Source organism: Cherax quadricarinatus, unplaced genomic scaffold (assembly GCF_038502225.1).
Source record: "Cherax quadricarinatus isolate ZL_2023a unplaced genomic scaffold, ASM3850222v1 Contig463, whole genome shotgun sequence".
Taxonomy (NCBI): domain Eukaryota; kingdom Metazoa; phylum Arthropoda; class Malacostraca; order Decapoda; family Parastacidae; genus Cherax; species Cherax quadricarinatus.
Window position 1 is genome coordinate 114,609 of NW_027195489.1, and position 17,170 is coordinate 131,778.

General features: G+C 40.8%; 1 protein-coding gene across 1 annotated transcript in view; it reads left to right on the top strand.

The window, feature by feature from the left end:
• The window catches only part of LOC138851382 (zinc finger protein 84-like), a 46,169-nt gene that overhangs the window by 25,563 nt on the left and 3,436 nt on the right, over positions 1-17,170 (top strand). Inside the window, exon 2 of the mRNA XM_070080455.1 lies at positions 11,034-11,149. The gene's annotated coding sequence lies outside the window, so the exon portion shown is untranslated. The remainder of the gene's footprint in view (positions 1-11,033; positions 11,150-17,170) is intronic.

The following is a 17,170-nucleotide window of genomic DNA, read 5'->3' on the forward strand; positions in this document are numbered from 1 at the left end:
CATTACCAATTAGTACAGAGCAAGAGGTGATGGGAGCTAGTACGGCTTCGGACCAACCTGTGAACCATTTAGACCTAATGTAACAATGTTCGATTTTTACCAAACTTCAAAAGTAAACAAATCGTGGATGGTAGGAAAAGTGTCTGTACGGCCCAAGTAGTCTGAAAGGATAGCAGAGGCATGAGTTTCTTTAAGATTAGGGAACAGCTTATCAGAAATGACTATACATGTGCATCCAATGTCTCATAAAATGGTAGATACATTAAGTCCGTTAACTGTTCCCAAACAGAAGGGTGCCTGGTCATTACAGTTTTTAAAACATCTTCCAACTTTTTGCACCTTCTTAGAAGGACAATTGGGATGTTTATGTCCCTTAACACTACATAAATGACAAACTGGAATAAAAGACGTCATTTTACTTTCTACTAGAGGGTTTGATTTCTTAAGATCTGGTGAATCCTTGCCCTTAGGGTTCGATCCCTTTAGGTCTTTATAGGAATTGTGAGCCTCAGCATACAGGTCAGCGGCCTCAGCAACTTCCTCAGCTTTAATCAGATTACGTTCTCTAATGAATGTTCGTATCTGGTGGGGAAGAGCTGTCAGGAACTAGTCAGCAACCATGAAGTCTCTAAGAAATTCATAACTGTGATCAATTCCTAAGCTCTCTATCCAAAAGCTGAACAAACGAAAGAGTGTTACCTGTAACTGCTGAAAGTTTTGGCCATGCTGTAAGGTGGCATACCTGAAATCTTTCCTATAAGAATTTGTGGTCTTTTGGTATGCTTTAAGGATTGCTTTCTTAAGTAGGTTATAATTACATATATCCTGCAACAAAGTTGCATAGATATTCAAAGCTGTACTGGAAAATAACATACCTAACCTGGTAGCCCAGGTGTCAGATGGCCATTCACAGAGGGTAGCGGTATTTTCAAACCTAATAATGTATGAAGTTATGTCTTCACCCTCTGTGAAGGGAGGTAAAATAGGTGTTGCACTATGTGCACTAGCTGTATGATGCTCAATTACTCCTTCCTCTAATTGCTGTTGTGAAAAGGTAACTTTATTTTCTAATTCAAGGCGTGCTTTCTGTACCTCACGATCTTTTTCTCTCTCTCTTAACTCATATTCACTAGCTTTTTCCTCAAGTTCTCTATCTTTTGCTCTTTCCTCAAGTTCTCTCAATTTAGCTTGTTCCTCATGTATTTTAGCTTGTTCCTCATGTACTTTAGCTCTCTCCTCATGATTAAGTCTATCATGCTCCTTTTTGTCTTCTCTTTCTCTTTCTAATTGTCTTTCTTGGTTTTCTCTTTCAATTTGATCTCTCTCCTTTTTCTCCTCTTGATTCTTTCTCTCTCCTTTTTCTCCTCTCTCTCAGTTCTTTCTCTCTCTTTCTCCTCTTTCTTTCTGTCTCTCTTCTCTCTCTGTTCTTTCTCTTTCAATTCTTTCCTGGATCTTAGTGCTAATGAAATCTTCTAAATTTTTCCCCGTTATTGCTAACTTACTCCTAGCGTTCATCCAAAACTGGTATTCCTCCATACTTGGAAGAATAACTTAAACTACCAGGGGAAAATGAAACGGTTATCAAAGAAAACAGAGGGGTCAATTCCTGCTCCACACAAACTGTAAATAAATCGGAGGGTTCGATCCCTGCTTCGATTAAACAGTATGTATGAATGAAAACAGAGGGTTCTATGCAGGCTCCAACCAAACAGTAAGTTGAATGGGGTCCCTTGACCATCCAATCTTCTCACCAACAAATCAAGAGTGTCCTACAACAGTTCCCTTGATATAATAAATAGAGCTCTATGAAACAATTTGTCACTGAAAAATCTCGGGTCCCTAGAGTCTATTCCTCCAAATTACTCCAAGCTCCAAAACAAAAGGTGGCAGAATTAACTAGTATATCCTGCCTTGACTTGACTTACAATAAATTGAGACTATAACAATCACCAAATCTTTTAAATACCTGTACTGTAGTCCTACCATAGAGAATGATTACTCATGGCTGGTGGTAACCGTGTGTGGTATGCAGCGCTGAAGTTCCAATGGTAGATTCGAGATGGAGTTGAATCTTGATTCAGTCGAGTTGATCCTGGCAAGGTCGCTACTTGTGAAGGCTTACTCAGCCCTGTAACAACTTCAGTAAGTATTACCAAGGCTGGCTCCTCCTCAGGAAAATTAATGAATAGAAAAAGAACAACATACAAATAAAAACACTTTATTATTATAATTGAAAATATAAAAAAATTAAATATGAACTTTTAACCTACGTGAAAGAAAAATGAGAAATGAAATAAAAAAATGATATTTGAATTCAATGCTAATATGTACAGTTAGACTGGGATGTCTTAGTTGATGTTGTTGACACCGCGCCTTGCAGAAATTGTAGTCGTTGCTGATGTGGGGAGTGGTTCATAGCTGTTGAGTGACAACCCAGTGACTAGTTCATCACAGTGTCTCTAGCCTTGAATAATCCATCAAGATGATAGGAATGCAGGTCCTTCACCACTGCAAAGATGAGGGGTAGTTGCCTGGGGTTGGCTATACTCAGATATGTAGATAAAAAGTGACGTCCCAGAACTCATGTGAAGTTCGTTTTTTTCAGCACTGTCTCTGTAGTTGCCAGATGACCCAAGCTGACATTAACCACTGCTCGATAAATCGCTCTCCATGATAAGTGTAAGGTACTTAAAAGAATGGTGAGGATTTAAAACAACATGTTACACCTGAATTGGTTAAAAGTGAAGCTTTTAACCAATATAAAATGGACCCCCGGTATTCGATGGCATCAGTATCCTATAAATTCAGTTTTCGATGCATTTTAATGCAAAAATTTCGCCTCGGTATCCGATCGAAAACCCGGTATTCGATGCGATTCGTACGAGATGTGTCCACATGTGGCCTGAACTGCCCAGTGTGTGCCAGTGTTTATAAGCCAGGCAGTGTGCGCGCATCTAAGGATACATTCAGTACATTCCATATTATCACTGTTTTTGGTGCTTGTTTCTGCAAAATAAGTCACCATGGGCCCCAAGAAAGCTTCTAGTGCCAACCCTTCGAGAAAAAAGGTGCTAATGACTATTGAAATGAAGAAAGAGATAATTGCAAAGTACAAAAGTGGAGTGCGTGTGTCGGAGCTGGCCTGGTTGTATTTTAAACCCCAATCAACCATCTCTACTATAGTGACCTGGAAAATGGCAATCAAGGAAACTGTTCTTGCAAAAGGTGCGACACAAGTGTTAGAAGATGTTGAGAGACTGTTATTGGTGTGGATAAATGAAAAACAGATAGCAGGAGATAGCATCTCTCAAGCGATTATTTGTGAAAAGGCTAGGCAGTTGCATGACGATTTGGTAAAGAAATTGCCTGCAACTAGTGCTGATGTGAGTGAATTTAAGGCCAGCAAAGGTTGGTTTGAAAGATTTAAGAATCGTAGCATACATAGTGTGATTAGGCATGGTGAGGCTGCCAGTTCGGATCAAAAAGCAGCTGAAAAATATGTGAAGGAATTCAAGGATTACATAGACAGTGAAAAATTTAAACCTGAACAAGTGTTTAATTGCGACGAAACAGGCCTGTTTTGGAAGAAAATGCCAAGCAGGACCTACATTACTCAGGAGGAAAAGGCACTCCTAGGACATAAGCCTGTGAAAGACAGGCTACCTCAAAAAATTCAAGAAGTGTAGTGTGGCATATACACTGTTGTAAGGCATGGCGAGGCTGTAAATTCAGACAAACGTGCAGCTGAAAAATTTGTGCATGAATTCAAGTAGTATGTAGAGGCTGAAGGATTCCTCTCCCAAGTGTTCAATTGTGACGAAACAGGCCTCTTTTGGAAAAAATGCCAAACAGGACCTATATCATGCAGGAGGAAAAGGCATTGCCAGGACACAAGCCTATGAAAGACAGACTAACTCTCTTGTTCTGTGGTAATGCTAGTGGGGATTTAAAAGTGAAGCCTTTACTGGTATATCTCTGAAAATCCCAGAGTGTTCAAGAAAAGCAGTGTGATCAAGACTAAATTGTGTGTGATGTGGAAGGCTAACAATAAGGCATGGGTCACAAGCTAAATTTACCTTTATTGGTTCAATAAAGCATGAAGAAATACCTCCTGGATAATAAATTGCCACTCAGGTGCCCCCTGGTAATGGACAATGCTCCTGTTCATCCTCCAGACTTGGATGATCAATTGTTGGAGGAGTTTAGTTTCATCACACTGAAGTTCTTGCCCCCGAATACCACTCCTCTCATCCAGCCCAAGTACCAGCAGATTATTTCAAGCTTCAAAAAACTCTACACCAAAGCAATTTTTCAAAGGTGCTTTGACATGACCTCGGGCACTGAATTGACCCTAAGAGAGTTCTATAGGGATCGCTTCAATATCCTCAATTGCATAACCCTTATAGATAAGACTTGGCAGGGAGTGACTTCCAGGATGATGAACTCTGCTTGGAGAAAATTGTAGCCAGAATGTGACCAAAAGAAGGATTTTGAAGGGTTTTGGGCTCACCCTGATGACCCTCTGCCTGTTGTGGAATCTGTTGTGGCATTGGGGAAGTCCCTGGGGTATGAGTTGCCAGGATGTGGAAGAGTTGGTGGAGGACCACAGTGAATAGCTAACCACTGAAGAGCTGCAAGAGCTTCATCTGCAACAGCAACAGATCACAGTTAAGAAAATTACTTCAGAGTAGGAGGAAAAGAGAGGGGATAAGGTGCCTTCTTCAGTGATTAAGGACATTTGTACAAATTGGAGTGAGGTGCAAATGTTTGTGGAGGAACATCACCCTAACAAAGCTGTTGCAAGCCATGTCTGCAACATGTTCAGTGACAATGCCTTGTCCCATTTTAGGCAAATCTGAAAGAAATGCTAGAAACAGAGCTCTCTGGAAAAAAATTTTAAGCGACAGGGGTCCAGTGACTCTCAAGCTGGTCCTAGTGCCATTAAAAAACAAAGGTAAATAACCCTGGATAAGGACTTGGTACTTGAAGTCTTTATGGGAGAGGATTTCCCTTTCAAACAATAATCAGTCCTCCCTCTCCCCTCCTTCCTGTCTTCCATACACCAACAAGAGCCTTCAATAAAGGTGAGTGTGATGTTAAATGTTCATTTATACATTTTATTAGTGCTTTTTATTTATTTGTCATTGTTTTCTGTATGTAAATCTATATTTAATCTCTAAAAAATTTTATCTTCTGTTAACCCTTTGAGGGTCGACAGGCCCTCTCCGAAACTCGTTCTCAGGGTCAGCCAAATTTCAAAAAAAAAAAAATTATTTTTTCTTATGAAAAAATAGTTTTTTTTTCTAAACATTATAGGATAAACAAAAAAAATTTACCATCAATACTTACGGAGATATGGATGCATGAAGTTTGCAGAAAATGAGCCGCGTATGGCAACAGCAGTGACTGCCGCTCACCCGGTAAACTTTAGTTTACTTGTATTTGAAGGTTTGTTGTTTTTTTCACTATTTTATTTTTTCACATAACTTATGTGGCCTATGAGACCAAAGTAAGGTGCAATGTACATATATACACTCGTTGTATACAACACAATAAGCACACAAACATAATTATCAATATATTGTTTACAAAACTTGTTTACAAAAACAAACAATACAAAACATTGTTTATTATTATTGTTCTATAATATATATACCAATATACAGTCACTGAACATATTCCTATTAGTTCTGCAGCTTGTGGAACTCTGAAACATGGTGTCATACACAATGGTGTTTTATCTTTCTCCCTCATTCTATCTCTTTCAATCTGTCTCTCTCTTTCTATCTGTCTGTCTATCTCTGTCTCACATGTACACATAAATACAAGTATACATAGTATAAATTACCTAGGATAACCCAAGAAATCCAGACAAAGTGCTATACTCTGCTTGAAGATGTGAGTAAAAGTGATGACACAGTCTTGTGGCTCTCTGAGACAGAGAGCTAGACGGATAGACAGATAGACAGGGAGCTTGACAGACAGGCAAATAGACAGACAGAAATGTTAGTATACCAGCAAAAACAAAGGGAGGGAGATGTTTATCTCATCTTTTGGCATCAGCTCTACCCTCATTTACCCTCATCAAACGTCAGCACTTATCAGATGTTATCTCCCCTTATCTTGTTACTGTCATGGGTGAACATTTATTATTACCTATTATTATTATTATGTATTATTATTATGTATTATTATTATTATGTATTATTATTATTATGTATTATTGTTATCATTACGTATTCTTCTTCTTCCTCCTCCTCCTCTTCTTCTTCTTCCTCCTCCTCCTCTTCTTCCTCCTCCTCCTCCTCCTCCTCTTCTTCTTCCTCCTCCTCCTCCTCCTCTGCCTCCTCCTCCTCTTGCCTCCTCCTCCTCTTGCCTCCTCCTCCTCTTGCCTCCTCCTCCTCTTGCCTCCTCCTCCTCTGCCTCCTCCTCCTCTGCCTCCTCCTCCTCCTCCATTCTTGGAACAAGTTTGAAGAGCTTGTAGTTCATAATCACTATCACTATCATCACCAATGCTCACATCTGAGTCTGGGATTTTGGAAAATAGGAGTTTCCTCTTTGATTCTGGTACAACTGAACGTGAACAAGATGGCCCAGCACCAGAGGTGGAAGGCTGTGGGTTGTCTGGGTTTTCCTCACTATTACCCATATTATGGTCATTAGTTTCGGTCAAAACCTCACCAGAACTTTGAAACTCATCTTCACTGTCACTTCCATCTGTATTAGAACTGTCACTGGGGAACAAAAGTGTCCCAATTCGCCGAGGAGTGAGGAACTTCTTACCACAGGGCACGTGGAAATTGTGTACTATGATGGCATTCCCACAATGCACCACTGGGTCCCAGATTTTTTTCCTACTGTGCACACCCACCACACAGACCCATTCTCTCACATCTAGGCTTATCAGCCTTTTCCTGTGAGATTTGAGGCCGCTAGAATTTATGCGTACTAGTACGACAAAAACCCCTACGCGTAAGATGTACTAGTACGACCAAAACCCTCAAAGGGTTAATACTTATGGGTGTCTGGAATGGATTAATTGGATTTACATTACAGTGGTCCCTCATTTTTCGTCAGTAATCCATTCCTGGAAGTGTGACAATTATCGAAATTGACGATTTTCAAATCAATTTTCCCCATAAGAAATAATGTAAATACAATTAATCTGTTCCTGACACCCAGAAGTATTAAAACAAAAAACTTTTTTACATGAAATATAGATGTAGTACATAGACAATACAATGGGACATGATGAATGAAACATTAACAGCATCACACTTACCTTTATTGGCAATTTTTCTTAGTGTATGGAAGACTAGAGGAGGAGTGAGATTGGATTAGTTACTGTTTGGAAGGGGAATCTCCTTCCATCAACACCTCAGGTACCAAGTGCTTTTCTGGGGTTACTTCTCTGTTTCTTAATGCTACTAGGACTAGCTTCAGAGTCACTGGAGTCCTGTCTTGCAAAAAAAGTGTCCAGAGAGCTCTGTTTCTGGCGTCTCTTTAAAACTTCCCTAAAAAGGACCAAGACTCTGTCACTGTACAAGTTGCCGATATGGCTTGCAACAGCCTTTTCAGGGCAATGTTTCTCCATAATCTTTCCATCCTACCCCACATTTCAAAAATCTCCTTAATTTCTGGAGAAGGCAACTTCTTCCATCTCTCTTCCTCCTCCTCTGCAGCAAGATTCTGAGATGCGATCTGTTCCTGTTCCTGCTGAAGCTCTTGCAGCTCCTCAGTGGTTAGCTCCTCATTGTGGTCCTCCACCAACTCTTCCACATCCTCCAAACTCACATCCAAGACCATGGAACTCCCCAATGCCACAATAGATTTCACAACTGACATCAGGGTCAGCCACAAACCCTTCAAAATCCCTCTTGTGGACACAATCTGGCCACAATTTTCTCCAAGCAGAGTTCAAAGTCCTGGTAGTCACTCCCTCCTAAGCCTTACCTATAAGGCTTATGCAATGGAGGATACTGAAGTGTTCTTTCCAAAAATCTCTTAAGGTCAAGTGAATGTCTGAGGTCACATTAAAGCACCTTTGAAACATTGCTTTGGTCTAGTTTTTTAAAGTTTGAAATGACCTTCTGGTCCATTGCCTGGAGGAGAGGAGTGGTATACGGGGGCAAGAACTTTACTGTGATGAACCCAAACTCCAGAATTAGGTCATCCAAGTTTGGAGGATGAGCAGGTGCATTGTTCAATACTAGGAGGCACTTGAGATCAAATTTCTTTTCCAGGAGGTAATTCTTCACACTAGGGCCAAACACTTCATTGAAGCACTCAACAAAAATTTCCCTCATGACCTATGCCTTATTGTTAGATTTCCAAAACACACACAATTTACTCTTCATAACATTGTTTTTCCTGAACACTCTGGGATTTTCAGAATGGTACACTAGTAATGGCTTCACTTTGAAATCCCCACTAGCATTAGCACAGAACATGAGTGTCAGTCTGTCTTTCATAGGCTTGTGTCCTGGCAGTCCCTTTTCTTCCTGAGTAATGTAGGTCCTCTTTGGCATTTTCTTCCAAAAGAGGTCTGTTTTGTCACAACTGAACACTTGTTCAGGTTTCAGTCCTTCAGCCTCTATGTATTCCTTGAATTCACTTAGGAATTTTGTAACTGCAATTTTGTCCAAACTGGCAGCCTCACCATGCCTTATCACACTGTGTATGCCACTATGGTTCTTAAATCTCTCAAACCAATCTTTGCTGGCCTTAAATTCACAATTATCAGTACTCGTTGCAGGCAATTTCTTTACCAGATTGTCATGCAACTGCCTAGCCTTTTCACAAATAATCGACATCATAAGACTATCTCCTGCTAATTGTTTCTCGTTTATCCACACTAATAATAACTTCTCAACATCTTCGAGTACTGGTGATCACATTTTTGTCAGCATATTTACCCCCTTTGCAACAACAATTCCTTGATTTCCTTTTTCTTTGCCACGATGGAAGATGTGGTTGTGTGGGGTTTGTTATACATTCTGGCCAGTTCGGACACACATACGCCACTTTCATATTGTTCAATGATGTTTTTCTTAAATTCAGTCGTATTTCTCACCTTCTTTACCAAAGGCTTGGCACTAAGAGCTTTCTTTGGAACCATGGTAGCTTATTTAGCAGTTGCCAGCACTAAAATGAATGGAATATTGTGAAATATTTCGTATGAACAAGTGAGGGGACCGTCGCTCACTGGTAAACAATGGCACACTGGTTGGGAAGGGAGGGCAAGGTGGCTCAGAGCCGTGAGTACGCTTCCCAGACAACCGATGATTAGCGAATCAAACAACGGTTTGTGAGCCAGTGTTTTGATGAAAATAATGTCACGATTTCAGAAATTGACGACTATCGAACGCCACGATTATCGAGGACCACTGTTTCACATGCGGAAAAATTTAGGTTTTCATTATTTTTTTATTTTTGTCAGACTCTCTGGAATGCATTAATCACAATAACCGGAGGTCCACTGTACTTACCAGTCAGGTTTATTATGTCTTACATCTACTAGCACAGCATAGCACTTTGTCTGGATTTTGGAGGGACATTCCATCCAGCCAGCAGGCCACCCAGCCTGCCAAATATTTATTACATATGTTCCAGAATTGTTTCTCTTTACTTAGGGCATAGTTTATAGGACATTCTGGCAGGATGACACTGCCAGTGGTATCGAAATTGAAAGGATGTTGCACATGGATTATTATCAAGGTTTTTAATATTTCCCCGGCCACTTGTGGCCACATCCATCACAGAGTCACTAAACTGAGGGTCAACATCACTTTCTTCTTAAAAGGGGAGTGTTAATACCACATGGCATCAGTGAATCCCAGGTATTTGCCACGCTGTTTGCTCTAGCTGGCGCTCAATTTAACTGGTGCTCCCATAATGTACTAAGTGGTCCCAGATTTTTTTAATACTGCATACACTGAATGTTAAGACCTATTCTATACTGATCAGGCATCTCAGGCCAGTCATGCCAAATTCGGAGGCAGGAAAAATAAAATGTTGATCTACATTTGGAGCGCTATCAGTAACAACATAGATCTACATTTGGACAGTTATGGGGTTAAGAGAGAGAGAACGTAAATGCAGAACATATATTCATAATCAATATTTAGAAAGTATAGAGTAGATCATAGATACTCACCTATGTAATTATTGTCTAGGTGATACCTCTTAACACCACCTAAGCAGGCAGATATTCTGAATATTGGCCAGTACTAGATATCCTACATAATACACTTGTTTACATTCCCTGTATGATTTTTTTTTTAATTATCTTATACATTAACTTTGGGTATATTTTCTTTTTAAAACTACCTACTACCCTTGCTAACTCTACGTCTTGCACACTCCTACAACACTGCCTGCTACCGTTGTTAACTCTACTTCTTGCACACTCCTTCAACACTACCTACTACCCTTGTTAACTCTACCTCTTACACACTCCTACAACACTGCCTGCTACCCTTGTTAACTCTACTTCTTACACACTCCTTCAACACTACCTACTAGCCTTGCTAGCTCTACCTCTTACACACTCCTACAACACTGCCTGCTACCCTTGTTAACTCTACTTCTTACACACTCCTTCAACACTACCTACTAGCCTTGTTAACTCTACCTCTTACACACTCCTTCAACACTACCTACTAACCTTGCTAACTCTACATCTTACACACTCCTACAACACTGCCTGCTACCCTTGTTAACTCTACTTCATGCACACTCCTTCAACACTACCTACTAACCTTGCTAACTCTACCTCTTACACACTACTATAGCACACTTGTCTCTGACTCTTGTATATTCATTCTTTAGCACAGTTCACCTTGCAGTGATCTGTGACCCCTTCAGGTTTAGCACTTAGTTGGATTATATTATTATACTCATGATTATAATAAAAATTAAAGATGTTTGTGTTGAAGTCATATTGTTTACACAATTATAAGTTAACAAAATTATTATAAACAACTTGTGATTTATCTGGAATATCTTTACAGATAAACACTTAACCCTTTCAGAGTCGGCAGGCGCTCTCCCAAACCTGTTCTCAGGGTCGGAAAATATTCGATATAGAGGCATGAAGTTGACAGAAAGTGAACCGCATACAGCAACATCGCCAACTGCTGGTCACCCGGTAACCGTTTATTTTATTTTTTTCTACTTTTTTCTATTATTTTTTAATATTTTTTTCAAGTAACTTTTATGGCCTGTGAGACCAACATGAGCACTATTTTGTAAGTTTTTTCTCTTTCTATACTACACAATAACTGCACACTGTTGTCATTATATTGTTTACAAAACTTGTTTACCCAAACAATATAAAATGTTGTTTATTACTATTTTTCAATATTTATATACACATATAGAGTCAAAGAACATGTTTCTAGAAGTTCTGCAGACTGTGGAAGTCTTTGAAACATGGTGTCATGCAAAGTGGTGTTTTACACTCCTCACTCATAAAACGAGTCTCTGCGTTGTTGTGGGCGTTTTTTTGTATGGGCACAGACGTAACACCTCTTCTGAGCCTTTTTCTTGAAAGCAGTAGCAGGCAGTTTTGTTAGGAAGTGATCACCATGCTTCAGATGAGAAGGTAGTTGTTGATAATTTCATCGGCGGTTTTCTATTGCAGGTGTTGTTCCTTGGTACTTGATTATTATTTGTCTGATGACAAACAAAATTTGCCATATGGTGGTTTGTTTCTGGTCCTCATCTTATACATATTATAAGCATTGAGCATGGAAATGTCCAGAATATGGAAAAAGAGTTTTATGTACCACTTAAAACTCTTGTGAACACAATCAGCAAATCCAATCTGCATGTCACATTTGTCCACTGAACGCATATTGAAGGTGTAGTCAATCACAGCTGCAGGTTTTAGAATGGCTTCATTGCTCTCTCAATGCTGCCTGCCACTGTCTGCCATTTCGTTAGGGTGAACTGATGACAACAGTGTGACATCTCGTTTCTCATGCCACCGAAATGCCATGATGTCATTGCCAGCAAATGCCTGCACCTCACCTCTATGAGTGCCAGCGTCAAACCTGGGCATATGTTTACAATTTCCCCACACTGCATCACACACATCTGTCATGTTCATTCACAAGAAATCACTTGGTAAGGGGCTTGTGTACCGGTTATCAGTATATAATATATACCCCTTACCAAGATATGGTTCCATCATTGTTCTAACCACATCACCAGAGATACCCAGTAACTTCCTGGTATCTCGCAATGTATTACTTCCAGTGTACACAGTTATATCCAATACAAGACCACGGTAGCAATCACAAAGCACAAAGAACTTTATACCAAAGCATTTTCTCTTGCTTGGTATATACTGCGTGAATTAGTGTCTTCCTTTGAACAGAATCAAAGACTCATCAATAACAAGCTTCCTGAAGGGATAAAAATACAGTGGACCTCCGGTTAACGATATTTTTTCATTCCAGAAGTATGTTCAGGTGCCAGTACTGACTGAATCTGTTCCCATAAGGAATATTGTGAAGTAGATTAGTCCATTTCAGACCCTCAAACATACACGTACAAACGCACTTACATAAATACACTTACATTACTGGTCGCATTGGGAGGTGATCGTTATGCGGGGGTCCACTGTACATAGTGAATTTCTGTTTCAGATACACAAGCACATTCCTTATCTTATATAACCTGTCGTTTCTGTCAGGCCTGGTTTTGTCTGAGAAGTGAAGCATACGTAATAGCACAAATCAATTCACTCCTCTCATATCACTGAAACTTGGGGTTGCAATCAGACGGTCTGTCGGCCAGTATGATTTGACACTGTGCTTGTACACATATGGCATAAGCGTTATTGTGGCAAACAAATGATACATCTCAGCCACAGTTGTCTACTTCCACTGGCATAGGCATGAGTTTGGTGAAAGTATTGTGTTTGCTATGGTGTACTTGAAGTATCTGTTGCTTTCCCTGACAATAATTTCCACCAGGGGCTTGTCAAAGAATAACTCGAAACATTCCAGTTCAGTGGCATTGTTCCCAAGTGTACAAGATGGCCGTATTCCACTTCAACTTTCATCAAAGTGATGGGGATTGGGAACAAATTTGGCAGCTTCCTGCCAATCCCAGGTGAGGTTGCTGGTGGATACTGGATATTGATAGGTGTTTGTGGAGGTTGGTGTTATGGGTGGGGAATGGTGGCCTTCGTTGTAGTTCTGCTGAGTCAGCGGCATGGGTGGCATCATGGCCCACTGCTTGTGTCTCACGGCTGGCACCACCACTACCACCAACAGATGCATGCACATTTTCCAACCCAATTGCAACACTATCATCTTCATTTTCACTACCTGTTCCTGTTGTGCAGCCATGGGATGTACTCCGAGATGTACTCCTTCCCCTTGGAATAGCATATGGCACACTACCAGAGTGCATATACCGTCATATATACTGACACTTCACTGGAGAATATTCTACTTCACTCTCGCTACTGGAACTGTCTTAACCCTTTCAGGGTCCGTCCCGTAGATCTACGGCTGGTCGGTGAGTGTCCAAACCGTAGATCTATGCCAAAATTCTAGCGCCGTCAAATTTAGCGCGAAAGCGCTCATAGGCCTACATATGAGAGAATGGGTCTGCGCCGTGGGTGTGCGCCGTAAACAAAAAATCTAGGCGCCTGCATAGCATTGTGGGAACGCCGGCTCAGTCACCCTTGTTCACCATGCCTCGTCGCAAGTCAGCTCTCACTCCCCGGAAAATTGGGACTCTCCTCTTCCTGTCTGATAGTTCTGACACTGATGGAAGTGGAAATGAAGACGAATTCTACGGCTTTGATAAGTTAGTGACCGAAAATAATGACCAGGATATCGATAATAGTGCAGAAAACCCCGACGATCCTCGACCTTCTACCTCTGGTGTGGGCACTCGTGACTCACCGTCGGGTGTTCCTAAACGTAAGAGAAAACTAATATTTTCCCGTGGCCTGGCCTCTGACTTCAGTAATGACGATGATTCTGACGTGGATTGTGATTTTATTGCGCTCGACGATCATTCGAGTAGTGATAGTGAGGAAACATATTCACCAGTGAAGCGTCGGTATGTTCGCCGCCGCATGCGCTCGGGTAGTGTACCCTATGCTGTGCCCAGTACATCCCGGAGTACATCCCGGAGTACATCCCGGAGTACATCCCGTGGCCCTACACCCGTTTTAGGTAGTGATAGTGAGGATGATGTGGCTACACTTGGCATGGATGGGCCACAGACATCAGTGGATGGTGTTAGTGGGGCTGGTGGTGGTAGTGGCACCGCCATGCGTGACTCGCTGTGCCACGCGGGAACCCACGCTGCTGACTCGTCAGTTCAAGGACAAAGCGGAGCGTCACCCACCAGCCCGCCACAACCACCCGTACAACCAGCCTATGATGTCCAGTATCCACCAGCAAACCGTATCTGGGATTGGCAGCAAAATCCCAATTTTGTTCCCAGCCCTCACCACTTTGATGACTCGCAAAGTGGAATTCTACCTACCTGTCCCCTTGGAACCACGGCCAATGAACTGGAATTCTTTGAATTATTCTTTGACCAGCCATTGATGGAAATTATTGTCAGGGAAAGTAATAAGTATTTTCAGTACACCATGGCAAATACGATCTTATCACCACAGTCAAGACTACACAGGTGGAAAGAGACGACTGTTGCAGAAATGTATTTGCTTTTTGCAACAATAATGCTTATGCCTCACGTCTATAAGCATAATATAAAAGCATACTGGTCCACAGATCGGCTAATTTGTACCCCATCCTTCAGTGAAATAATACCAGTGAACAGGTTTATCTTACTGTTACGTATGTTGCACTTCTCTGACAAAACCAGGCCTGACAGAAGTGACAGGTTATACAAGATTAGAAATGTTTTCATGTATCTCAAACAAAAGTTCAGGATATACTTTTATCCATTCAAGAATCTTGTAATTGACGAGTCTTTGATTTTGTTCAAAGGTAGACTGTCATTCAAGCAGTATATACCGAGCAAGAGGAACCGCTTTGGTATAAAATTGTTTGTACTCTGTGATTGTGACAGTGGCCTGGTGTTGGATATTGTTGTATACACGGGTAGTAAAACATTGAAAGATACCAAGATGTTATTGGGTATATCAGGTGACGTAGTGAGAAACATGATGGCACCTTATCTTGGTAAGGGCCATACATTATATACCGATAACTGGTACACAAGCCCATTACTCAGTGATTTCATGCGAGTGAACAAGACAGATGTGTGTGGCACAGTGCGTTCTAATCGTAAACATATGCCCAGGCTCAACGCAGGTGTTCGTGGTGATGACGTGCAGGTGTTTACTGCCAATGACATCATGGCATTACGGTGGCATGACAAACGAGATGTCACATTGTTGACAACCATTCACCGTAATGAAATGCAAGACAGTGGCAAAGTTGATCGAGTGACTAATGAACGTATTCGAAAACCAGTGACAGTGATTGATTATACACAAAACATGCGCTTGGTTGACAAGTGTGACATGCAGATTGGTTTTGTTGACTGTGTTCGTAAGAGTTACAAGTGGTACATGAAACTTTTCTTCCATCTCATGGACATTTCAATGCTGAATGCATATAATATGTACCAAATAAAGACTGGTAACAGACCACCGTATGGTGAATTTTGTTTGTCTGTTGTCAGACAACTCATAATGAAGTACCAGGTAGCAACACCTGCAATACAACATGGTCCTCGAATTCATCACAATATACCCAAGCGTTTGAGAAGAGAAGGTGATCATTTCATAATACAGCTTCCTTCAACTCAAAAGAAATTTGCTCAGAAGAGATGCATTGTCTGTGCACAAACAAAACGACGGCAACAAAGACGCAAAGACACTCGGTTTATGTGTGAGGAATGTAAGGTGCCTCTGTGCATGGTGCCTTGTTTCAAGGAGTTCCACAAGCTCCAGCAGTTCTAAAACCATGTCCAGTGATTGTAAATATGTAAATATATGATAGAACATTAGTATTATACAATATTTGTGCATGTTTATTGTAATAAACAACAGTGGTAAACAATAATATGATAATAACTTTAGTGCGGTTATTGTGTTCAATACAGTGAGTATATATATATCAATTATATACAGTATTGGTCTCTCAGGCCCCAAATGTTAGTAGGAATAGAAAAAAATTGGAAAAGAAAAGAAAAAACAACTAAAACAACAAAATAATATAATACGCGTATGTGGAATTCGTCGATGTTGCCGCCACCACATCATTTTCTACAAACTTCTTGGCACTGTATCTCGGTAAGTACTGATCAGATTCTAATTTTTTTTGTTTTATTACCTTCACAAAAATATGCTCTTTAATTCTGTAAGAAAAAATAATTTTTTTTTTTTCAAAATTTCTTGGACACTGGTGCGTGACTTCAGATTTTGGCCTTGGACCCTGAAAGGGTTAAAGAGCTTGGAGTTCATATTCACTATTACTATCATCATCATTGCTCATATCTGAGTCCTAGATATGGGAAAATAAGCGTTTCCGTTTTCGTTCTGGTTCAACTGAATGTGAACAAGATGGCCCTGCACCAGAGGTGGAAGGTTGAAGGTCGTCTGGGTTTTCCTCACTATTACTGGTACAGTGGACCCTCGAGTTTCAGCGGCATCAACTTTCGTGAAATCCGACTTTCGGCAAGTTTTTCAGCAAAATTTGGCCTCGCGGTTCGTGATTAGACTTGTGATTCGGCGACCATTCAGTACCCGTCTCCCTGTCACCGCGCACACAAAGTCAGTCTCCCACGCCATTCATGCTCAGCGTGCCATTGTTTACCAACACATGACTATCACCCCGCTGGTTCATACGTAATAATCCATTGTTTTTTTGTGATTGCAACTGCTAAATAAGTCACCATGGGCCCAAGGAAAGCTAGTGCAAGCCCTTTGGTAAAGATAGTGAGGAACACGATCAAATTCAAGAAGGAAATCATTGAAAAATATGAGAGTGGAGTGCATGTTACAGAGCTTGCCAGGATGTATGGCAAACCCCATTCAACCATTTTTTCGATCGTGGCGAAAGGAAAGGAAATAAAGTGTGCTGTTGTTGCAAAAGGGGTAGATATGCTGACAAAAGGGAGATCACAAATCCTCGAAGAAGTGGAGAGGTTATTGTTGGTGTGG